Genomic DNA, 25,633 nt, shown 5'->3' on the forward strand with positions numbered 1-25,633 from the left:
GGAAGCTTCACCTGCAGAAAGATCTGATGACTGGAAGGCAGGAACCACAATCTCTTCATTCAAATGGAACCGGGATACCACTTTAGGAAGGTACCCCAGCCCTGGTACGGAGGACAGCTGTGTCCGGATGAAAGTTCAAAAATTGGGAGCGACAGGAGAGTGCTGCCAAATCAGATACCCTGCGGGCAGAGGAGATAGAGAGTAGAAAGAGCATCTTCACTGTCAGCCACTTGAGGTCTACTGAGACCATAGGTTCAAATGGAGGAGCCTGTAGAGCCCGGAGAACCAAGGACAAGTCTCATGGAGCCACCAGCGGGACAAAAAAGAAGAGGTTGAATGCGAAGAACACCCTGCAAGAATGTTCTAACACCAGGCAGGGGAGCAATCCTTCGCTGGAACCAGAGTAACAGAGCAGAAACCTGAATTCTAAGGGAGGCCAGGCGGATGCCGAGGTGTAACTCAGCCTGGAGAAAGGCAACCACCCGGGAGACCCTAAAAACTGTAAAGTCATAGCCTCTGGGGGAGCACCATTGGAAGTAAGAGTGCCAAACTCTGTAATAGATGCAGGCTGAGGCAGGCTTATGCGCCCTGAGCTTCGTCTGGACCACAGACCAAGAGAAACCCTTGGCCTTTAAGAAAGATGACTCAAGAGTCACGCCATCAAAGACAGGCGAGGTAGGTCCAGGTGCAGGCAAGAACCCTGTGCTAGTAGACCCTGCCGTAGATTAAGTGGAAAAGGAGTGTCTATGGAGAGACTCCATAGGTCGGTGAACCAAAGTCACCTGGGCCAGGCTGGGGCTATTAGTATCACCGTGCCACCTTCTTGCTTGAACTTTCAGAGAATCCTCAGGAGGAGGTAGATCAGAGGAAATAGGTATGAGAGATTGAAGTCCCAACTCACTGCCAGAGCGCCCACAAAGGCGGCTGAGGGGTCCTGGACCCGTACCTGGGGACATTGTTGTTGTGATGTGAGGTCTACGCCTGGCAGGCCCTATTTGTCTACCAGGAGTTGAAAGACATCTGGGTGGAGAGCCCACTCTGCAGCATGTATATCCTGATGGCTTAGGAAGTCAGCTTCCCAGTGGAGGACTCCGGGAATGAACACTGCAGAGATTGCCGGGAGATGACTTTCGGCCCAGACCAGGATGTGTGCTACTTCCCACATGGCTGACTGACTTCGCGTGCCTTTGATAGTTGAGGTAGGCTACCACAGTCGCGTTGTTGGTCTGGATCTGGACCGGCCTGCCCAAGAGGAAATCCTGTGTCAGAGTGAACAGTGTACACTGCTCAAAGCTCCAGAATGCTTATGGTCAAGCAGCTTTCCTGGGTTGTCCACCGTCCCTGAAAGATACCACGCCCCATTCGCAAAGGCTGGCATCTGTCGCGAAAAGTTCCCAGATGGAATCCAGAAGGAGCGACCCTTGTCCAGATGGGATGTCTGTAGCCACCAAGAGAGGGAAAGTTGAACCTCCAGAGAGGAGGATCGTCTGGAACAGGATCAGATTATACTGACCGTTCCACCAGAAGAGAAATAGTTGTTGAAGGGGCCTGGAGTGGAACTGGATGTATTCCAACATATCGAAGGTGGATACCACGGACCTGCATTGCTGAGTAAATGGATGCCCTCCGATTGTAGAGCAAGCTGCGCACATGCAAGTGTAGTGTCAAAATCTTGTCTGCTGGCCTCTGTATTCGGAGTGCCCCCAGATGTACCATCCGCTGTGTCGGAGACAGGGAGGACTTTTCCAATTGATGATCTAGCCGTGTGTTTGCAGGCAGTCCACGATCAGAACCCAACCGATGAATGTGCCAAGATTAAGAGGTTGTCTAGGCATGGTAGGATTCTGACTCCCTGGCGCCTAAGGTGGGCCACCATAACTGCCATTAATTTGGTAAAGACCCGAGGGACTGTTGACAGACCAGAGGCCAGCGCCAGAAACTGGTAATGTTGCTGCAGAACATCAAACCGTAGGAACCGCTATTGGGCTGGAGCAATAGGTACATACAGGTATGCATCTTGAATGTGTAGAGAAACCATGATCGTGAAGTTTCCATGCGGAACCTGGGTACTCGGATGAATTTGTTGAGGTGTTTGAGATTCAGAATAGGCCGATGAGACCAATTTGGCTTCTGAATTAAAAAGAGTGGAATAAAAACCAGTTCCTCTGAGCCAAAAGGAACCGGTATTATCACATCTGAACGCAGCAGGGAGTGAATGGCCTAAGGGTCTGTGAATGGCCTAGGGTCTGATGGGGGACCTGTACAAAAAAAATGCTGGGAAGGATGCCTCAGGAAGGGGAGAGCGTACACCTGAGAGACCACTTCTCAGACCCAGGTGTCTGTTATTTGACACCAAGGGGTAAATTTACTAAAGTGAGAGTTTTTAGAAGTGAGTTTTAGAAGAGATGTTGCCCATAGCAACCAGGTTCTAGCCATTATCTTCTGGAAGGTGCTAGTTAAATTTTAAGTAGAATCTGATTGGTTGATATGGGCAACATCTCTTCTAAAAACTCTCACTTTAGTAAATTTACCCCCAAAAGTCGACAAATCAAAGAAGTCGTCCCCCCACCCTGGGATTCCCCAAGAGGAGGCCCGCCCCATCAGGCGGAGGGTTTGTCGTCCGACTTAGAAGCCAGACGTCTGGCCGACCAAGACTGCTTGACATGCGGCTTGGTGGTCTTGTGCCAACTAAACTGCCTGAGAAAGGACTGTCCTCTTGCCTTACCCTCGGGGCGAGAGGATGATACAGTCCGCCTATGTACTTTGGTGGTTAACGGTCTGTCTGCCTGTAACCTTTGCTGAAAGGTGGCATAAGTTTGAGCTACATTCTGAACTGAGTGGGCAAAAACATCCATCCAAGGAGGATGCATAGAGGGTATCGACATAGTAGGCTATAATAGTTGTGGGTACCCCCCATTGGTGGGAGGCAGCAAGGATGCCGAAAAGCAATCCACTAGCTACGTCATAACCTGGGATAAGGAGGGCAGCCAAGATGGCTCCTGGACAGGGCCTGGTAAGGTAGACTGGTGAGTGGATTTATAACAATTAGCACACAGACCATCCTGTATGAAATCCTTGAGGGCAAGCCCGCAAGACAGGATTTGCATGTAACCAGCACAGAGGCCTCAGCCTAATGTTTATCCTTGCCTTTAAAAGACATAGAAATAGCCAGCAAGTAGCACGCAATAAGTGTATAGCTAATAATGCAATGTGACACCCTTCACAAATACAAGTAAATGTGAAGTAATAATGAACCTCTACACACCTGGTAGTTGAGGGTTTTCAGGAAGAGGAGCAGGGAGAGATAACTGACAGTCAGAAAGTTTAAGGCAGCATATCACAACAAATAGATAGACAAGATACGTTGTAGCCACCAGCACCCCTGAACTGCTGCTCAGTCCACACTCTAGGTCACCAATCCTTTAAAGTACATATACATAAAATGAGTGGTCCACAAGCGCAAAGTTCCTCTAACACTTCCGGTCCTGATAATCCTCTTGTCTGGAATTCCTCACCGTCTCAGAAAGAGAAAAGAGAGGATGACATAATCTATTATGTTCACATATCCTTCTAGAATATTCAATTTATGGAGGTGTTCTTCCCTTTGAAAACTCACCTCACACCAATGAGATGAGTGCCTATAAAGGTTTCTTTTATATCCCTTCCGGTCTGATCAGCATAGGTATTAGCCACATACATCAAGACCCCTCTTATATAAAAGCTTACCTGGGAACAGGTATCGACGTTCACATAAGGGTATCTTTAATATCCACTCAAGAAGCTACTTGTTAGTTCACCATATGGGAGCATAAATGGTATCCAGAAGGGTATTTTTTTCAATAAAAAAGTTATATTTATTCCAGTTTAACAATAAAACATAGTCCAACAGTAGATAAAAAAAAAAACATCCAATATATTGATAAAGCAGCATCCAAAAAAAATGATAATCCACTATAATGGAAAATATTCCTTCCCCCTGGAAACCTATCTGCAGATAAGAGTTAGGACAAACAGTGCCACCCTCTCACCCGGTCTGAGAAGAGGTAAAATTGTCCAAGGTAGATGTAAAAAAACCAAAATCCTTCCACTGCATCCAGGTCTCCTGCTTTACACCAACGCGTTTCTGACTAAGGTCCTTCCTCAGGATGTGTCTAAAGCCTAACTGCAGGGGCTTTATATACCCCCATCACTAATTGGCAAATAGACTCACCAATCTTCATTAGTGGGTCTAAACTAAACTCCAGACAAACCATCCCAACACAACAGTAATATATAAAGTAAAAAATACATAAAAATACATTTCCTGGTATTCAAACATAATCACCATCCCATAAATAAATAATTAAAAAATTTCAGCATTCCAATTCATAATAATAACAACTTTTCTTGTGAATAACAAGATATAATCCAGTCCATGTTTAAATAGTCTCCTTGTGTTACTGGACATTAGCTTAGTGCTCTTTTTTCAAGCATGGGGCCAAAAACACCCCGTTGTTTCATCATTCCCTTCAAAATCCGCTCGGGCCTCGTTGACCGGAAGTACATGATGACGTCTTCCGGTATTTGGAACGCAAGCCGGAGTGTTGTATCTTGCGCAGTGGAACGCATATCGCGACTTTGCCGGAAACTCCCTACTGAGTATATTTATATCCATAGAGCGCTCCCAAAGAACAAATTCAGATTATTTCTTTTCCACATGCGACTCCATTGGTATTGTTCCCATGCCATAAAAAGAGTAAACATATATAGAAAAACAATAATTAATAACAAATATAAACTTGTAATATGATACATACAGCGCATCCTAATCCCGCATCTCAATAAGTAAATAACACCAGAATATACATATTTAAAATCATGAGATCCATTAAAAAATTAGTATTAATAAAATATTGAAATAATAAAACCAAGAGGTTATATGGTTATTATTTAAAGTGCATCATGAATTAAGATTATATAAACCATTTAATCTCAAAGTCTACGTTTAATCCCCTAGGGACTTGTGTCTTTAATGTAAACATAGTCTGCATCTCTACCTTAGCCAATCTTACATCCCTATCATTATTTATTCAATGGGGGTAACACCGATTTTATTTCACAAAACGATTTTAAATGCTTAATATCACATTGGTGTGTTTTCTTAAAATGTAATGAAACATTGTGTGTCTCTAAACCTTTTTTTATATTTCTGACATGTTCAGAAAGCCTCTCTTTCAGCATTCTAGTGGTCTTGCCCACGTACTGGCTTCCGCAACAACATTCTAGTAGATATACACAATATTTTGTATTACAAGTTATAAAATCTTTAATATCATACACCTTCTTGGTTTGTGTAGATGTATACTGTGTCATCTTAGATGTTCCACTTTTACATATTTTGCACATACTGCACATCCCACATCTAAAAAATCCTTTGGATTTAATTCTAGTTTCAATATTGGTAACGGGGAGAGCACTCCGTACAACGTTATCTTTAATATTTTGGGCTTTCCTATAAATGAATTTAGGGCGTTCATCCAAAACTGTCCTAAGTAAAGGGTCATTAATTAAAATCCCCCAATATTTCCTTATTACCCCTTCAATTTTTTTATAATGACTGTTATATTTTGTAATAAAAGGTACCTCAAATCCCTTTGGTCTCATTTTATTCTTTATTTTACCTTGGATCATCTCTATTCGATTGATGCTACCTCCTTTAGTTTTAGCATTATCTACTATCTGGGCATCATAACCCTTAGATGTAAATTGCTCTTTAAGAATTTTTGATTGTTCATTATATACCCCCATATCTGTACAATTCCGTCATGATTCTTTGGAATTGACTATTTGGGATGCTTCTCAACCAATTTAAGTGATGGTTGCTTGTATAGTCAATAAATGAATTACAATCCGTACTTTTAACAAAATTCTTAGTTTTTATACTGCCTGCTTCCACATAAATTGAGAGATCTAGGAAATCCACCAAAATATCACTACTTTTAAAGGTTAGAAAAATATCCAGATCATTGTCATTAAGTATCTTAATGACAATGATCTGGATATTTTTCTAACCTTTAAAAGTAGTGATATTTTGGTGGATTTCCTAGATCTCTCATTATAAAAAAATTGAAGGGGTAATAAGGAAATATTGGGGGATTTTAATTAATGACCCTTTACTTAGGACAGTTTTGGATGAACGCCCTAAATTCATTTATAGGAAAGCCCAAAATATTAAAGATAACGTTGTACGGAGTGCTCTCCCAGTTACCAATAATGAAACTAGAATTAAATCCAAAGGATTTTTTAGATGTGGGATGTGCAAAATATGTAAAAGTGGAACATCTAAGATGACACAGTATACATCTACACAAACCAAGAAGGTGTATGATATTAAAGATTTTATAACTTGTAATACAAAATATTGTGTATATCTACTAGAATGTTCTTGCGGAAGCCAGTACGTGGGCAAGCCCACTAGAATGCTGAAAGAGAGGCTTTCTGAACATGTCAGAAATATAAAAAAAGGTTTAGAGACACACAATGTTTCATTACATTTTAAGAAAACACACCAATGTGATATTAAGCATTTAAAATCGTTTTGTGGAATAAAATCGGTGTTACCCCATTGGAGAAATAATGATAGGGATGTAAGATTGGCTAAAGTAGAGATGCAGACTATGTTTACATTAAAGACACAAGTCAATAGGGGATTAAACGTAGATTTTGAGATTAAATGGTTTATATAATCTTAATTCATGATGCACTTTAAATAATAACCATATAACCTCTTGGTTTTATTATTTCAATATTTTATTAATACAAATTTTTTAATGGATCTCACGATTTTAAATATGTATATTCTGGTGTTATTTACTTATTGAGATGCGGGATTAGGATGCGCTGTATGTATCATATTACAAGTTTATATTTGTTATTAATTATTGTTTTTCTATATATGTTTACTCTTTTTATGGCATGGGAACAATACCAATGGAGTCGCATGTGGAAAAGAAATAATCTGAATTTGTTCTTTGGGAGCGCTCTATGGATATAAATATACTCAGTAGGGCGTTTCCGGCAAAGTCGCGATATGCGTTCCACTGCGGAAGATACAACTTCCGGCTTGCGTTTCAAATACCGGAAGACATCATCATGTACTTCCGGTCAACGAGGCCCGAGCGGAGTTTGAAGGGAATGATGAAACAACGGGGTGTTTTTGGCCCCATGCTTGAAAAAAGAGCACTAAGCTAATGTCCAGTGACACAAGGAGACTATTTAAACATGGACTGGATTAGATCTTGTTATTCACAAGAAAAGTTGTTATTATTATGAATTGGAATGCTGAAATTTTTTAATTATTTATTTATGGGATGGTGATTATGTTTGAACACCAGGAAATTTATTTTTATGTATTTTTTACTTTATATATTACTGTTGTGTTGGGATGGTTTGTCCGGAGTTTAGTTTAGACCCACTAATGAAGATTGGTGAGTCTATTTGCCAATTAGTGATGGGGGTATATAAAGCCCCTGCAGTTAGGCTTTAGACACACCCTGAGGAAGGACCTTAGTCAGAAACGCGTTGGTGTAAAGCAGGAGACCTGGATGCAGTGGAAGGATTTTGTTTTTTTACATCTACCTTGGACAACTTTACCTCTTCTCAGACCGGGTGAGAGGGTGGCACTGTTTGTCCTAACTCTTATCTGCAGATAGGTTTCCAGGGGGAAGGAATATTTTCCATTATAGTGGATTATCATTTTTTTTGGATGCTGCTTTATCAATATATTGGATGGTTTTTTTTTATCTACTGTTGGACTATGTTTTATTGCTAAACTGGAATAAATATCACTTTTTTATTGAAAAAAATACCCTTCTGGATACCATTTATGCTCCCATATGGTGAACTAACAAGTAGCTTCTTGAGTGGATATTAAAGATACCCTTATGTGAACGTCGATACCTGTTCCCAGGTAAGCTTTTATATAAGAGGGGTCTTGATGTATGTGGCTAATACCTATGCTGATCAGACCGGAAGGGATATAAAAGAAACCTTTATAGGCACCCATCTCATTGGTGTGAGGTGAGTTTTCAAAGGGAAGAACACCTCCATAAATTGAATATTCTAGAAGGATATGTGAACATAATAGATTATTTCATCCTCTCTTTTCTCTTTCTGAGACGGTGAGGAATTCCAGACAAGAGGATTATCAGGACCGGAAGTGTTAGAGGAACTTTGCGCTTGTGGACCACTCATTTTATGTATATAGCATATCACAACAGCAGAGCTAGCACAAGTCACATACAATGCATATAAATATACTTATAATGGGCACTAAATCAACTACTCAAGCCTCAATGGGCTGGTAGGTTATGTGCGCTGTATAACCTGGCCCCAGTTAGAGGTATACAGGGATACTGGACACGAAACTCCTAAGACCAGTAGCTTCAGAAAAGCCCTGATCAATGGCAGCTGTGCATCTCATATAGGGAGGAGGAGCAGCTCAGAGGCCGAAAACCTCATGTGGGATGGCGCTCTGGGTTGGGGGAGGGGCTGTCAGGGGAGAGCTTACCTCCCCGCTGCTGCATGAACCGCCTGGTGTCGCTGGCCTCTAACATGGTCTCTGACGCCAGCATTCAACATCCACGGTGGTCTAGTGGGGGAGCGTATGAACCAGTCGTCCCACTGCAGCGTCCTCCGGCAGGTCTCCACCGCTGGAGGTAAAGACTGCACAATACGCAATTCCCCACAAGCGGGAAATCGCCTTACCTGTACTTCTCCGTCTGCTGTCCTGGGTCCCCAGTGGAGCGGCTAGCAGAGCCCCGCAGGTGCCCGCCGTAATCACCGGACCACTCACCAATGTTGCGGCACCGGCAGCTGGAGCAGCTGCACAGGTGCCCATTAGGATGCCTTGCTGCTTGCTCATAATAAAGAACGAAAAAAATAATAATAATTAAAATAATTAATTAAAAATAAAGCTTGGGGCTGCCTACGCAGTCCCCCTGTTCTAAAAGGTGTGACCGTTCCTGTCCAGCACCAAACAAAAAACTGTCTGCCTATGGCTGGTGGCGGGGTATATGTGAAGGAGGCCCGGTGCATCCTGGGAGCTAAAGCTTTAACTGTTCGGTGCCCGGATCATTCCAACCCCACACAGCCCCATGGTATCCCTGTGGATCCCCTCTGGACCCTGAAGAAATGTTGTAATTTGATTTACGTCTGAAAAGGAGATAGAGTTCTCAAACTATTATTTATTTATTAAGATATACAAGTTACAATCATTGGAGGAAATTCAATTGTTTTTTGTGCACCAGACAAAGCAATTCAACTGTTGCTCCGATTTTGCACAAGTGTCGCAGGCATGCAGATTTCTGCTTGCACCCTCCAGGGGTGGCAAGCAGAAATCTGTTTTGGACGCTCTAACCAGGCATTTAGGCAGGTTTAGCTGCTTTACTCGGCCAAACCCATTAAATTTGGGTGCAACAAACGCAATAAGTAATGGGCACTCGCGTCCGATTAGAGCAACAATTGAATTGCTCCGTCAGGCACCCATTACTTGGTTGGTCAGGACGTCAAATATAGTATTAAAAATATATCCTGTAACATCTTGAAAATACTAATCCCCATGTCCAGGTTTGTTAAATGGGTGTAAGAAATGGTTGATAATATAGGAGATATCATTCCCCAATAACAACAGCTCTTCTTGAAAATTGCGCTATGAAACAGCTTACAATGTTACAAAGTAAACCATAATAACGGATATATGTAAACCATTAAAACAAGCACACACTGATTCTAATTTTATTCTCTGCTTATTCCATATGTGGATTTTTGTAGCTAAAATAAGAGTTATGGTATAACATACCTTTGTTAACTCTTTCTTCAAGGTTCATAGGGTTCACAGAATTTACCTTGGGTTATGTGGTTGGAGTGATTCAGGCACCAAACTGCTACAAGCTTAAGCTCCCATGCACTGGATCCTCCTCCATATATACCTCGCCCCTGGCTACAGGCACTTAGGGCCTGATTCAGACCAGCTCGCGAGCGCTGATCGCTCGCAAGCAGGTCGATGTTGGCCCAGTGCGCATGACGGAGCCAGCTCCGTCGTGCACATGCGCAAGACCCGCATAGCGATTGGCAAGCGGTTGCTCCGGGTGTCGCACCAAAGGGGGCGTGCTGTCGATGGTGAGTGACAGCACGCCCCCTTTGGTGGGAGTGCCGGGGGCATGGCTGCCCAGACGGAGGCGTTCCCATGGAAACGCCTACCGTCTGTGGCTGGCCCCACTTACATCACAAGTGATGTCAGTGGGAGTGCTCTCAGCTCTGATAGAGCCGAAAGCACTCCAGGGCTTGCAACAACGAGACCCTAGCACAAGGGTCTCATCGCAAGCCCGATGGTCTCGATGGTCTTGACCATCGCGACCATCTTCCTGGCCGCTCGCTATAGCTGTGGGTGGTCACCCACAGCTATACGAGCGGCCAGGAGACGGCTCTAAAAATTAAGAAGGACGGCCCTGATTCAGAGCGAGCGCTCTGTCAGAGTGTCCGGCTCTGAATCAGGGCCTTAGTTTGTTACCAAGCCCAAGGCAGAAGGAAAGAGGAGAAGGAAAGACAATTGTACACCAGAAACACTAAAGGTGCCCATCCACTAGGCGATTAAACCTAGCGATTGAGCGAAAACAACAGTGGTTCTTGTTCAATTGCTTGGAAATCAGCCCTAAACGACCAGCGATGCGCGATCATGCCGGTCGTTTGCGTTGTCCCGTATTGCCCATTAATTAGTTATTGGACATAGTTATCGTTCCATCGTTCATGCATCGGTGCACGTTTTCAAAGTCGGAATGACCAACGACCAACATATATAGATTTAAATAAATATTTTAGCCCACTTTTATTAACTGCTTTGAAAATCGTTGATCTATGGTCTTTGGTCGTTTTGTGCAATCGTTCACAAATTATTCATGCACATGAACGATAACGATCATCAGGAATTGATGAACGATTTGTGAAGATCTTTTATCTTTCAGGGACAAGTCTGCTAGTGGATGTGCAGCATAAGAAGAAGGAATCATTGAAATACAAAAGAAAAAGATTACCCAATACCAACGAAGTGCGTTAGGGTGGGTGCCCTGTGGACCTCGAAGAAAAAAAAGAGTTAACAAAAAGGTATGTTATACCATAACTCTTATTTTCTTCTTCGGGTTCAATAGGGTCCCATAGCAGTTCCCTTAAGGGTGGGGACGCTCCTGTTTAGCAGAAAGGAGAATCTGGTTGCCAAAAGGAAGCATCCTGAGAGGCAAAAGTATCAAAGGCATAACATTTTAGAAAACTGTGGACGGAAGACCACATGGCTGCCTTGCACAATTGTTCAACAGAGGCACCACGATGAAACGCCCACGATGGTCCCACAGATCGAGTAGAATGTGCTGTCACTGTTTGGAACAGAGAGATCAGCTTGTGTGTAAGCCTGAGAAATCGTCATATAAAGCCATCTAGCCAGAGTCTGTTTGTTAGCTCACCAGCCTAGCTTATGACAGCCATACAACACAAAAAGAGAATCAGATTTCCTAAAAGGTGTTTGTATGATCCACATAGATACGTAGAGCAAGTACAACATCCCGAAAAGCTTCACCTACAGAGAGGTCTGAAGACTGGCATCACAATTTCTTCATTTACATGAAAACGGGATACTACCTTAGGAAGGTAACTCGCCCTGGTACGAAGAACAGCTCTATCCTGGTGAAAAATCAAAAAGGGGGAGCAACAAGAATGTGCTGCCAAATCAGAAACCCTGAGGAGCTAGCGAGAATAAACACCTGTCTTCTCTGTCAACACTTGAGGTTTACTGTATTCAGGTGTTAAAATGGGGGAGCCTGTAGAGCCCTGAGAACAATAGACAAATCCCACGGAGCTACCGAAGGGACAAAGGGAGGCTGAACCCTCAGAACACCCTGAAAAAAATTTCCTAACATCAGGCAGAGGGGCGGTCCTTCGCTGAAACCAGAGTGCTGACACCTGAACTTTCAGGGTGGCCAGGCAGAGACCCAGGTCTAACCCAGCCTGGAGAAAAGCAAGCACTCGTGAGACCCTAACAACTTCAGGATAATATTGTTTATGAGTACACCATTTAAAATACGAGTGCCAAAATCTGTAATAGATCTGGGCAGAGGAAGGCTTTCGTGCCCTAAGCATCATCTGAATTACAGAGACAGTAAAACCCTTGGCTCTTAAGATGGAAGATTCAAGAGCCACACCATAAAAGACAGATGGGGAAGGTCCGGATGCAGGCAGGGACTCTGGGCCTGATTCAGACCCACTCGCGAGCGCTCGCAAGCAGGTCGATGTTGGCACATGCGCGAGACCCGGATAGCGACGGGCAAGCCGTCGCTCCGGGTCTCGCACCAAAGGGAGCGTGCTTGTCAATGTTGAGTGACAGCACGCCACCTTTGGTGGGCGGCCCGGAGGCGTGGCTGGCCAGACAAAGGCGTTCCCATGGGAACGCCTACCGTCTGGGGCCGGCCACCCTGCGATCACAAGTGATGTCAGTGGGAGTGCTTTCGGCTCTGATAGAGCCGAAAGCACTCTAGGGCTTGCGACAACGAGACCCTACCACAAGGGTCTCATCGCAAGCCTGATGGTCGCGATGGTCTTGACCATCGCGACCATCTTCCTGGCCGCTCGCTATAGCTGTGGGTGGACACCACAGCTATGCGAGCGGCCGGGAGGCCGCTCTAAAAAACCAGAGGGCCGGCCCTGATTCAGAGCGAGCGCTCTGTCAGAGCATCTGGCTCTGAATCAGGGCCTCTGTGTTAACAGGTCTGGCCTTAGAGGAAGAGGCCATGGGTGTCTATGACTCTGAAGGTCGGTGAAACAATGGTGTCTTGTCCAAGCAGGGGCTATCAGTATTACTGTGCCACCCTCCTGCTTGATTTTCCTGATAACCCTTGGGAGGAGGGAGATCGGAGGAAAGATATACCCTAGCTTGAAATCCCACTTCACTGCTAGAGCGTCCACAAAATTGGCTGAGAGATCCCTGGTTCTGGACTCGTACCTGAGGACCTTGTGGTTGTGGCCTGAGGCCTACCTCTGGTAGTCCCCATATGTCCACTAGGATCTGAAAGACATCCAGATGAAGAGCCCATTCCAAGCGTATATATCCTGACGACTTAGGAAGTCTGCTTCCCAGTTGAGGACTACTGGTATGAATACTGCCAAGATTGCTGGAAGATGACATTCTGCCCAGACCAGAATGTTTGTCACTTCCGCCATGGCTGCCAGACTTCGAGTGCCTCCCTGATGGTTGAGGTAGGCTACTGCGGTCGCGTTGTCGGACTGTATCTGGACAGGCCTGCCCTTTAGTATATCATGTGCCTGAACGAGTGCCCTGAATACTGCATGAAGTTCCAGGACATTTATGGATAGGTGACCCTCCTTGGTCGTCCATCTTCCCTGAAAAGTGCGACGACCAGTCACTGTGCCCCATCTACGGAGGCTGGCATCCATAGCGAGGAGCACCCAATCTGGAATCCAGAAGGGGGCGACCCCTGTACAGACAAAACCTCTGCAGCCACCATGAGAGAGAAAGCCGAACCTCTGGAGAAAGAAGGATCATCTGACTTTTTTAACCGATACTCCCCGCTCCACCGGGAGAGGATCAGCTGTTGCAGTGCACTGGAGTGGAACGGAGCATATTCCACCATGTCGAAGGTGGACACAATGGACCCCAGAACCTGCATCGCTGAGTGGATAGACACCGTCTGATTGCGGAGAAATCTGCAAACCAGTAATTGAAGGGCTAAAATCTTGTCTCCTGGCAGAAATATCCTCTGTGCCAGAGAATCCAGGAGTGCACCTAAATGCACCATCCGCTGTACTGGAGAAACAGACAACTTTTTCCAGTTTATGATCCAGCCGTGCCTGTGTAGGCAGGCAATCATCAGTCTAAGACGATGTTGTAATACATCTGGAGACTGTGCCAGTATCAGGAAGTCGTCCAAATATGGCAGTATTCTGACTCCCTGACGCCTGAGGTAGGCTGTCATTATTTTGGTGAAGGCCCATGGGGATGCTGATAAACCAAAAGGCAGTGTCTGAAATTGGAAATGTTGCTGCAGAAACCTTTGGTAGGAAGGAGTAATTGGCACATGCAGATACGCATCCTGAATGTCCAAGGATACAATAAAATACCCAGGTTCCATTGCCAGAACAATTGACCGAGTTTTCATATGGAACTTGGGCAACTGCATAAATCTGTTGAGGCCTTTCAGATTCCGAATAGGCAGGTGCGACTCATTGGGCTTCTGGATCAAAAATAGATTGGAATAATAACCCTTTCTTTGCTGATCCAACAGAACTGGGATTATCATCCCTAAACCCAGCAGGGAACGAATGGCCTGCTGGAGGGCTAAGGCCCTGGTAGACTCCGAAGGAGGAGCTGTGCAAAAAAAATCTATGCGGGGGATCCTTCCAGAAAGTCAGGGCATACCCTTGAGAGACTACTTCTCGGACCCCGGCGTCTGTTGTCTGATGCCAGGTATCCGAAAACTGAAGAAGTTGGCCTCCCACCCTGGGATTCCCCAGGTGGAGGCCCGCCCCATCAAGCCGAGGGTTTGACGTTCGACTTGGAAGCCGGACACCTGATTGCCCAAGATCTCTTAGTTTGCGGTCAAATACGAGAACTGTCCTTTCGCTTTTCCTTGTGGGCGAAAGGCTCGAAACAACGAAGGCAGACCGGCCACTTTAGAAGCTGCAAGAGTAGCCACAATCTTATCCAATTCTGTGCCAAACAGTATGCCTCCAGCAAACAGCAGGGATTCCAGAGCCTTCTTGGAACCTGCATCTGCATTCCAGGTCCTTAACCATAGGGCTCTGCAAGCAACAGAGGGAGCTGATGCCTTAGTAGCTAGAATGCCGGCGTCTAATGCCTCCTCCCCCAAATAGGAGGCTCTCCTTGATATAGGAAATAAATGTCAGCTGCTCCCTGGAAGCCTCTGGAAGAGTATTTTCCAGTGCCCGTCCATTCTTCAATGGCCTTGGACATCCAGGCCGTAGCCATGGCCGGACGGGTAACAGCTCCTGACAGAGAAATAAAAAGCCTTGAGACAGGCCACAAGTCTTCTATCTGTAGGATCCTTAAGGGAGGATGCAGATGGTATGGGCAATGTGGCGCTCTTAACCAGATCTGCCACATGAGCAACCACAGTAGGCGGACCTTCCCATTTAGCAGATTCCCCAGATAGGAGGGTGTATAAAGCTGTAACCTTCTTTGTAACATACAATAGTCTATTATGAGAACTCCATGGTTCCCACATAAGTTCAGAGAGTTGCTCAGATTTGGGAAACTCAGCCTTAACTACTTTCTGGCGCTTGAACACCTGAGCCTTCCTAGGTGCTTGCTCTTCACTATCGATGTTTAAAATAGTTTTGACCGTTCTAATCAAGGAGGGAACATCCACTGCTGCCAGATGGTCCTCCTCTCCAGAGAGAGAGACTCCTGAGAGGATCACTGTACCTCTTCAAATTCATCTGAAGATAGATCATAATCTACAGGCTGGACAGACTGATAAGAAGCAGCCGACCGCTTCTGGTTTTAGGTACTACTGGCCTATCTGCTTGCAGCATTTGTTGAAATGCAATAGGAGATAGAGCCATACTCTGGCTTGAGTGGGCATAAATATCCATCCAATACGGATGCATAGGCGGCATAATATAGCAGGTTGTAGCTGCTGAGGGTACCCCATAGTAGGGGTCAGCGTGGGTGTAGATAAACGGTGCACAACCTGTGCGATAACCTGAGAAAAGGAAGCCAAAGGTGGTTGTTGCCCAGGAGCTGGCAGGCTGGAATGATGTTGTGGCTCCTTATAAGTGACCACACAATCCATCCTGTATGAAATCCTGAGGGGACAGGCCCGCCTGACAAGCCAAACATGAAACCAGCACAGGGGCACTAGCCTCCAGCTTCTCCTTATCTTTAGACATAAAGAAATGTTATGCGATGCAATACAATGTGACAGTGTTCACCCCCAAAACAACCCATACACCTGTAGCAGAGGGTTATGAGGAGAAATAGCAGTAATAGTTATAAGTGACAGTTATTCAGAAATAAAAAGACAGTATAACACAGCAGAACTTACACAAGTGACATATATAATATATATATATATATATAACACACACACACACACACACACAATAGGCTCCTAGTCAACTATGTAAAGCACAAAAGCTTAGTAGAATATGGAGCTCTGTATAACCTGGCCACCAAAGGAGAGCTATACAGGGAGACTGACCAAACCACCTGAGTTTCGCAGCTACAGTAGAGCACCTGAAAGTGGTCTCCGGGCTTCTCAAATACCAGGGAGGAGCAACCCAGACGTGGGAAAGCTCATCTCTGGATCAGCGTCTGGGCTGGGGGAGAACCTACCTCCCCCTGGCTTTTTACATGGCCGCCGCCACTGTCCCTGGCGCCAGAATTATATGCCCCGGTGGTCTAGTGGGAGAAGCAGTCGTCCTTGGTTCCCCACTACAGCGACCCCTGGCAGGTCTCCACTGCCGGAGGTACGGACTGCCACGTGCTTCCAAGCAAGCGGGGGACCACCTTACCTTACTTTTTTACAATATTCGCTGTATACTTTAAATTAAGCTTAATAAATGTTATGTTTTAAAGACACAGTGTGAACCCAATTATACCTACTTTTTCTTGAGTTTCTATTAAATTCTACTTGGGTTAAGTGTGGCACCACCAGAGATTTACACACTAACTTCCTAATGGAGGCAGGTTGGGCTGGGTAGTGGACCTGGGGGTAAATTTACTAAGAATCGTGTCTGGCCGAGATTGCATTCGCGTGCGAGTTACCCCGGATTTTGCAACTCTGAGATTTACTAAAGGAAACACGAGTGCAAAAACCCAATCCTGTGCAGAAACAGATGACCAAACACACAAATATAAGTCAAAAGACTATTGAACCAACACGTGAGTACTTTCCATAGAGGAATACAACTCACAGATTAACTAAGCAAGGTGTTTACAAACACAATAGAACACAGAGCATAATAGAAGAAATGAATAGAAGTGCAAGCGAGTGGTGTATGCTGTCGAAGCACTGCACAGATCAGTGTGATCTGTGCAGTGCTTCTGCGTGTACAGTGCAATGAAAAGGTTAAAATTTGGAAAATAAAAAACCGATGTGGGTGCCCCCTCCCCAAAAGCATAACCATCCCTAGACCTTTTAGCCCTGTTCTGGTACTGGAAAATGGCACCCGTATTTCCAGTAACCAGCACCAGTATCAACCAGCCGGGGGTATTGCCATAGGAGGGGAACAAATGTCAGTGTCCCCCTGCCAAGAATTAACCAGCCCAAAATTGGTCACCCCAGCCCTGGTATTCCTCAGAAAGTGGTGCCCCTCCAAAAAAGGGCTATCGTGAAGGCCAGGGCTATTTCCTGCACCCCTTGTGGCAGTAGGTGCAGTGGCGTCCCTCCTCACGGTGACACCTGGTGCTGGGAGAGTTGTAGGCAAAAGGGGAGTGGCCTCGCGGCCCAAACCCCCGTTTAGTTACTCCAGGGGTCCCCAAGGTGCAGGCTGCCCCCCCGGGGACCACTCTGTGTGCAGTGCCGGCTCCCTCACTGTGTCAGGAGCAGAATGCTGCATGTAATGCTACAGTGTCGGCACTTTGGTGTCACCCCTCTGCAGGTGACACCCAGATGTGGTCCACACCCCCCTTGTTACGCCACTGAGCAGGTGCAGGGTTAATGGGTTTAAGATAGTAATTACTAAAAATTCTTTACAAGGGGACTACAGGTCCCAGGAAGTCGGCCCCGGCATGGCGATACTTGTGGAACCACAACTGTCACCATGCCCGGACAGTAAGGGTCCAGTGGCACCTATACTGCACAGTTAGTAATTAAAAAAAAAAAAAAAAGAATTACACACACACACACACCGAATGATTTATCCTTTAATTACACATTCACATGCACTCACAGTACATACTTACGTTCTCCCTGGAGGTGGTTGTTGGTCCCCAGGTAGTGGTCCAAGGTCTTCTTAAAACAAAAAACAGAATTTGCAATCCCACAGAAGCACTGTAAGTACATACTGTACTTTACAGTGCTTCACCGAGAATGACAAGACTCACGAGGTTTCCTGCACTATAGCTATGATTGACTTAAGCTGGGTACACAGACAATTTCTCAGACTATATGCCTGATTCCGTCGGATCCGGCAGACATATAGTCAAAATCATCTAGTGTGCACTCACTATGTCAGCTGTTGCGGGCTCCCGTTTGGTCATCAGCCGCATCGGCAGCTTGTCCCTACATGCAGCTCAACCTGACGATGCGAATGACGACCGCATGCAGAGAGTTGTGGCAGGGGCCAACATAGCGGGCAGCCGGGCAGTGCATCATGTAATGTGTATGGGCCGCCCAATATGTCGGCCCATCGGCGGGGTTGTCACCGATCGCATCGCTGGGTATAAATATCGTTTAATGTGTACTCAGCTTAAGAGTCAGACTGGTTTTAGCTAATCTGCAGGCGGTTTCTAAGACAACGCCCACTGAGTGGCTAGGAGCAGTCTGACTCTTAGCAATCATGGCTATAGTGCAAGACCCCCACATGGGGAAACTGTCACTCTCGGGGAAGCACTATATTGTACTTACAGTGCTGTGTCCGTGGGATCGCAAAATCGGAGGGAGGGGGTTGTTTTTTTAAAGAAGAACTTGGACTTCTACTTGGAGAAGGGGAAGCACTACCTCCAGAGACAAGGTAAGTAAGTAGTTTGAGCATGTGACTGTAATATAAATCATTCGGTGTGTACGGTAATTCTTTTTTTATATATATTTTCTTCCCAGTGGGGGTACAGGTGCCACCGGGCTCTATCCATTACACGACTTTGTGAACAATCCGACCAAAACCAGGAGGTTTTGGTCGGATTGTTCACAAAGTCATGTAATGGATAGCGAGCAATGCGCGTGCACTCTGTGTCCTTGCCGATCCAGACTATCTACTGAACATGCCCGTCAACCTGACGCCCATCAGGTTCGGCATGTTCAGAGATAGGAGGTCGGACTCCTGTACTGGATGACGTTCAGTGAACGCTGTTCAGTGCAGGAACCGCACCTCGGCTACCTGAAGGTCTAAACGCCAGACGGTCAGTCTTTCAGCTCGCCTTTGTGGATAGGCCCCTTTACTGTCTAGGCTGGGGTGACCAGTTTGGGAACGGATATTGCTTTGGCAGGGGGACCCCGTGATGTGTATCACGCTTCTATGGCATTACTCCCTGGCTGGTTGAGCGCAGTTCTAGTTACTGGAAATACGGGGGAAACCCACACAGTTATTTCCCTGTTTTTCCAGTATCAGAAGGGACTCAAAAGGTCAGGGGCTGGTTATGCTTTTGAGGAGGTACTCCACAACGTTTTTGTTTCTAATTTTTAACACTTATATACACTAAACACAAGAGCACCTCACACACCTGACTTATCTGTGCAGTGCTTTGAGAAGGTCCATTGAGAAGGAGCCACTATGACTGAATTCACACATTATACAACACAATCAGAATCACCATTAAATCAAAATAGACAGACAAACACGATTTTTAATAAATTTTTGATTTTGGTTGCAAAAAAACTCATACAAGTCCCTGCGATGCCCAATGTGTTTAAACTCAGCAAGACACATTTCTTACTAAAACTTACCCCCTGGAGTCAGATCTGGTCTCTGGGGGTGGCCATTATCTGCCTTCATTTTTGGAAGGTATTTCTTATTTGATAGGAAATGGGTTTGAATTTGCATGGGCATTGTGAAAGTTTTTTATAATGAAGTTGCATTTTGGTCCTGAGTGATAGAAACGAAAGGGGAGAACAGCTTAATGTAAACAGTCTCCTTCCCAGACATGTACCTACTAATCCCGATGCAGTGGATACAGGCATGTCCTGGAAGGATCACTTGAAAGCTCCACGCTGTCTGTATGTAGGCTGTGCACCAGTGTTCTCCTCCTGTATGATAGGGTAATGTACGGTCTGTGCCATATTGGGTGCCATATCAGTCACAATATACTGGTATTGTGTCGCAAAAGACAAACCAGGAATATGCATGTTATGAAGTCTGATAAATGCATTGATAAAATGCTGCAGATGAACAAAACTGTGGACTGTGAATAATGGGCTGGATTCAGGGATGTACACTATTGCACAGCCGCTGCAACTTTGTACCCAGTGGATGTGCAGTAATATGCTAATGCGCCGATCAGCAACTATCGGAGTTGAAGGCAAACCATCGGGTTTGCATACAACTCTGAATCAGGCCCAAAATATTATAGGAGTGGAGGAGGAATCCTTAAATATATTTTAGATGTATGTGGAGGTATAGAATACACTAGGGGAATATGTGTGTATAAAAATTAACATGTGCTGTGAATTGCGCGCTGAGAAAACAATCTTTAGCGACGCTAAGCATCACAAATGTGCCCTTCAAAACGAAAAAGAGTCCTCCTCTTTGATTAGCACCTTGTCCTAAGCAAACACTATAGCAGGAATCATTAAAGGTATTTGTTTTGCAACAAAGCATAAATACAAAACATAAACCTCTTGTTACAGAGATATTTGGAAAGCTCAAAGTCACAATTTATATAATACTGCAGAGAGTTACAAATAATATTTAGCTTAGCACATTCCTTTTTACATTTAAAACATTGTTTCTCCTGTATTTCAACGTCAGTTTTTAAGAAACTCAACAGAATTCAAAACCAGACAGCGGCATATATGGAGACTACATTACTTGGGTGATACAATTAATAGGGCCGAATTCAATTCAGTGCGATGATGAATAGTCACGGGAGGGAGCTTCCGAAGCTATTCAATACACCACGCTGTTTGGGCGGCTAAAGGATTTCTTCTCGCACCCCCTGGGGATGCAAGGAGAAATCCAACAAAAGTGCCAGGCGCGCAGCTGTTGTCGGCTTAGCGCGGCGCTAACAGCAGTTCGTCCAGCACTTTAGTCAGAAAATGTCGGTTACCGCACCTTAACACCCAGGTTAAGTCACGAGAACCAGCATTCTCTGACTTTACCAATTCCTGACCAGGCAAACAGCACGTTGCATTGCTCCCTCCCGCGGCTATTCATCATAGCACTGAATTGAATTCAGCCCATAGTCCACTTAGTCACAGGCTAGAACATAGCCTATGTAGAAGAACTACTACTGCATACCAACCTCCTGTCAGTGATCCCATCATAGGGCACCACAGAACAATAGCTGGCACTCTGCCACACATACAATGCAGGCACACTACATATCTCATCTACTGTGAATGCAATGGTGCCATGATTACATTTGTATATGTGTGACATCTTTAGCTTCTACATGTTTGAGGACCGGCATAATGGTGCTTTCAGTAAGGCCAGCACCTCCCATGCTGCTACTATCAAACACAATAAGGAACTGTGCAGATGAGTTAATAGGTCATTATGTATCTAGTCATCATTATGTCTGTGTATACGTAGTGTGCTCCGGCCCCTCATACCGCTGTGTGTATCACTGACTCAGCCATAAGGGATTTAAGTGGATTCCAATGTGTATGTTATTGTTACATTGTCGATCCAAATGCTACAGACACGACACATACATAGCCCGTGCTTGGGTACACTCGGCGTATTGTGCGCTCCGGCAGCCCGACACAGTGACACGCAGCCCCGGTACCACACACTGGTGAAACTCAGGGCTATAATGGGCGTACAAAGCCCACCGTGTGACTGACAGCTGCCTCCCCCCGGGTGCGGACCCTGTCCCCTGTCCCCTGTACACTGCAGACCTGACCTCACCTCCTCCTCCTCCGCTTCCCGCGGCCTCAGACACAGAGTGGTCCCTCACTTGGCGCCGTCTGATGACGACAGCGCTCAGGAGTCAGGCCGGGACTACAGCTGCTGGTCTCTCCAGTGACGTCACCTGACCTGGCTAAGCTGTTGTAATGCTCTCATAGCTCTCTAAGAGGGTGGATGACGTCACTACCAGCGTGAAGCGCTGCACACTATTAATCAACAGAACAATGAGGGTGCCTGGAAGGACATACTTTTCTGCAAAGGACGTCCCTTTAATTCGGGACACGTGAATAACACAGGTTCTGTGGCTGTGGCTGATTAAAACCAGGTGAAATAAAGACTTGAAGTCAGCCAGCCTCAGAATCAATCTGTGTAGTTCATATGTGTCCCAAATTAAAGGGGTGATATGGTAATTTATACACTGAAGTGCCAAAAGTCATGGGTTAGATGCCTAGACCCCCACTAGCCCGGCAAAGTGCAGCAACTCGACGTGGCACAGATTCCACAAGTGGACGGAAGACCTCTGGAGAGATGTATACACCATGCCATCTGCATTGTTTCCACAACTCTCCGATATTTGTAGGTGCAGGATCTTGGTTGCAAATAAAATTCTCGACCACATCCCATAAATGCTCGTAGTGGTTACCGGTCAATGACGGCGGACCAGCAGACCCAACCCATGCCATGTGAACACACCCCACAACATTATGGAACCATCACCAGCCTGCATGGTACCTTGTTGACAACTGATTCTATGGCATCATGGGGTCTGCTCCACACCTGAACCCTACCATCAGCCCAAAACAGCCAAAAACAGCGGGAACCATGACTCATTGGATCACGTTACATGTTGACAATTCTCCAGGGTCCAATTAGCAATGTCATGAGCCAAGGTGAGACGCTGTGTCCAGTGTTGTAATGTTAACGGGCACTCTGGTGGGTCTTCTACTCCCATTTTCCATTGAAGCTAGAGAACACTGCACTGATCTGCTGAATATACTTCTTGTAGCTCCTGCATTAAATGTGGATGTGATTTCAGCCAGTGTCGCTTGTCTGTTACCACGGACAATTCTGCGCAGACACCGCTGGTCACAAATATTAAGCACCCGTGGTCAGCAATGACGCTGTCCACGGTGGTTGGTAATACCTTTCATGTGGTATTCCCAGTACACCCCTTCATGACAATGGTATTCCCTATTCCCAGGCCACTGCAAAAATTCTCAAGGTGATGACTTGGCCTCCAAATTCCTCAGATATAAATTCGATCAGGCGTCTGTGGGATGTACTGGAAAAACAAGTCCAAGCCATGGAGGCCCTACCTTGCAATTTCCAGGACTTAAACATCATGGTGCCAGAAACCACAGAACACCTTCAGAGGTATTTTGGAGTCCATGCCTTGACAGGTCAAAGCTGTTTTGGCAGCACAAGGGGTACCTACACAATATTAGGCAGGTGGTGTTAATGTTATTGCTGATCTGTGTATATGTATGTATATACAGGTTGAGTCTCCCATATCCAAAATGCTTGGGACCAAGGGTATTCTGGATATCAGAATATTCCGTAGTTTGGAATAATTGCATACAATATTGAAATGTCTTAGGAATAGGGCCCAAATCTAAACGCAGAATGCATTTATAAATCATATACACCTTATACACATGTATATATATTTATATGTCTTTATGTGTGTTTGTATATGTATATGTCAATACAAAGTATAGGCAGCCTTATTTCTCAGTCTCTGGACCTCATTCAGAGTCGGTCGTAAGCGGCCGCTCGGTCATACGTATCCGATGTTTCCAAACCACGCAGGCGTACGGTTAGTTGTGTGCATGTGCGTACGAGACCTTGCGATCCAAAATGCTGTCGATCGTACGGCTTACGAGCAGGAAGTGGCTTCCGAGAGTTGATTGACATGAAAGGCCGTTTGTGAGTATTGACGGGGGTGGTGGTCTAAAAACGCAATCGTTCCTCACCGTTTTCAGGGTCGTACATAAACTTACTACTACGAACGACATAGAAGGCCGGAAGTAGTAAAATATCACTCTGCAAGCAGGTTAGAGGCCTGGCTGATCGTACAGCTTGAGGTTGGGTATGTGCTCTCTCAAGCCCCAGAGTACAATCAGTACTATCGAATGTGACCGATGTTATGTTTGATGTTTCTATTTTGTGCCACACAATGCAAGCAGCTAATAATCGATTGTTGAAGCTAATAACACTGCTAATTGGCTTGTAATTGATTCAGTTGCGTTAGCATTAGCGAATAATAAGAATAAATAAATTTCATGGGGATGACTTATTCTATGCGTTTTTTTGTTAATTTTTTGTGTAATTTGCACACAACACAAGCTGCCGCAACCATCAGAAGAAAATTAACATACAGCGACTGACAACGATTGACTCGATCGCTAACTGCTATCGCTAGCTAGAGGAGGTGCTTTGTTCATGTATGGGCGTCACTTTGGTTGCAATCGCCCGGCCACACAATTGTTTTTTTTTTTTTCTGATTCTCAATCATTAGGCGTACGACCGAGCGGCCGCTTATGACCGCCTCTGAATGAGGGCCTTTGTGTGTAAAACGTATAAGCCACACGTCGCTGATCTTGGAATGTTCCAATCTTTAAAAAGCACCAGATTTCCAATTCATAAACACAGCTCCTCTCTTCTAAAACCCGATATCCCGCAGGCGAATCCTGTTAGTGAGAAAATAAGAGGGGACGCCCCATAGTGCGTAAAAAAAATATTTATAAAATAGTGCCCGTACATATAACAGAACTGAGTGGGCTGAATGCCACATGGTTTTATGTTTTATCCACCAGTCAATTAAACATGTAATGCAGCATATCACTGCTGGGCACGCATACCACTCCATCACTCACTACCAACAAGCTGCGCCCAGTGAGGAGCCACTTCAGTCCAAGCAACAGAGACCTGTCTGGAGTGTCACAAGACCCTGCAGTGATATGCAGCATTACATGTTAAATTGACCAGTGGATGTAACCTTATGTCCCGAGTTTGCACTGCAGTAATCGCCGCTAAGGGTGGATACTTTAATTAGAGAAAAATTTAAGGAATCAAAACTCAACTTATTTGTAAACAATGTGTTGAGTACAAACATATTTATTTGCCAAAAATAAAAAAATTAATCGCAAACTAGCTTCATTTGTTCATTACTTACCGAAAAATGGACGATTTGGCTGGTGTATTGACATTAATGAGCTGTAGTGTGTATATATACACATATATATATATATGTGCATCTATGGAGAACGGATGGCACTCCTAGAGACTTGATATATGCAGTAAAAAACGAGGCAGACAACTAGGTGTCAAATTCAACTTTTCATGATGTGAATCATTTCGTCAGGAACACCAAACATATAAAAGACACATACCTTTATAGTCCATAGTCACCCAGTGTCAAACTCGTGTCTCCGCTGTCCAGGGCGCAATGTCGTTATCGCAATGCGCACGTAGCACCGGCATCTTGACAGCCTCAAGGGACGGGACCCGCAACGATGTGTAACACCCATCATCATGACAACAAGTCATAACTATAACAACAGCTGCAGATCATGAACCTGTGGGAACAACATAATTACAGCGGACTGTACTATGAAGAATCTGTATAGAACGGGGATAAGATGATACTATATAAATGCATAGAACAACAATAAAACATATAACTAGAAGAAAGGCATCATAAAGGGAGGCATCCAAATTTCATAAAATATGTGTGGAACTTTACAATGAAACAGAATGATGTAGCGGTCTTTTAGAGAAAACAAGCTAATACCAATTGCTCATTAAGCCCTAAAGGGGACAGTCTGGAGCTCATGTATCCAGA

General features: G+C 45.1%; 1 protein-coding gene across 1 annotated transcript in view; it reads right to left on the reverse strand.

The window, feature by feature from the left end:
* Positions 1-22,014, reverse strand: part of SMARCAD1 (SNF2 related chromatin remodeling ATPase with DExD box 1) — a 136,312-nt gene extending 114,298 nt beyond the window's left edge. Inside the window, exon 1 of the mRNA XM_088464429.1 lies at positions 21,790-22,014. The gene's annotated coding sequence lies outside the window, so the exon portion shown is untranslated. The remainder of the gene's footprint in view (positions 1-21,789) is intronic.
* Positions 22,015-25,633: the final 3,619 nt, after the last annotated feature.

Source organism: Taudactylus pleione, unplaced genomic scaffold, assembly GCF_031769625.1.
Source record: "Taudactylus pleione unplaced genomic scaffold, aTauple2 ptg000055l, whole genome shotgun sequence".
In the NCBI taxonomy this organism is placed as follows: Eukaryota; Metazoa; Chordata; class Amphibia; order Anura; family Myobatrachidae; genus Taudactylus; species Taudactylus pleione.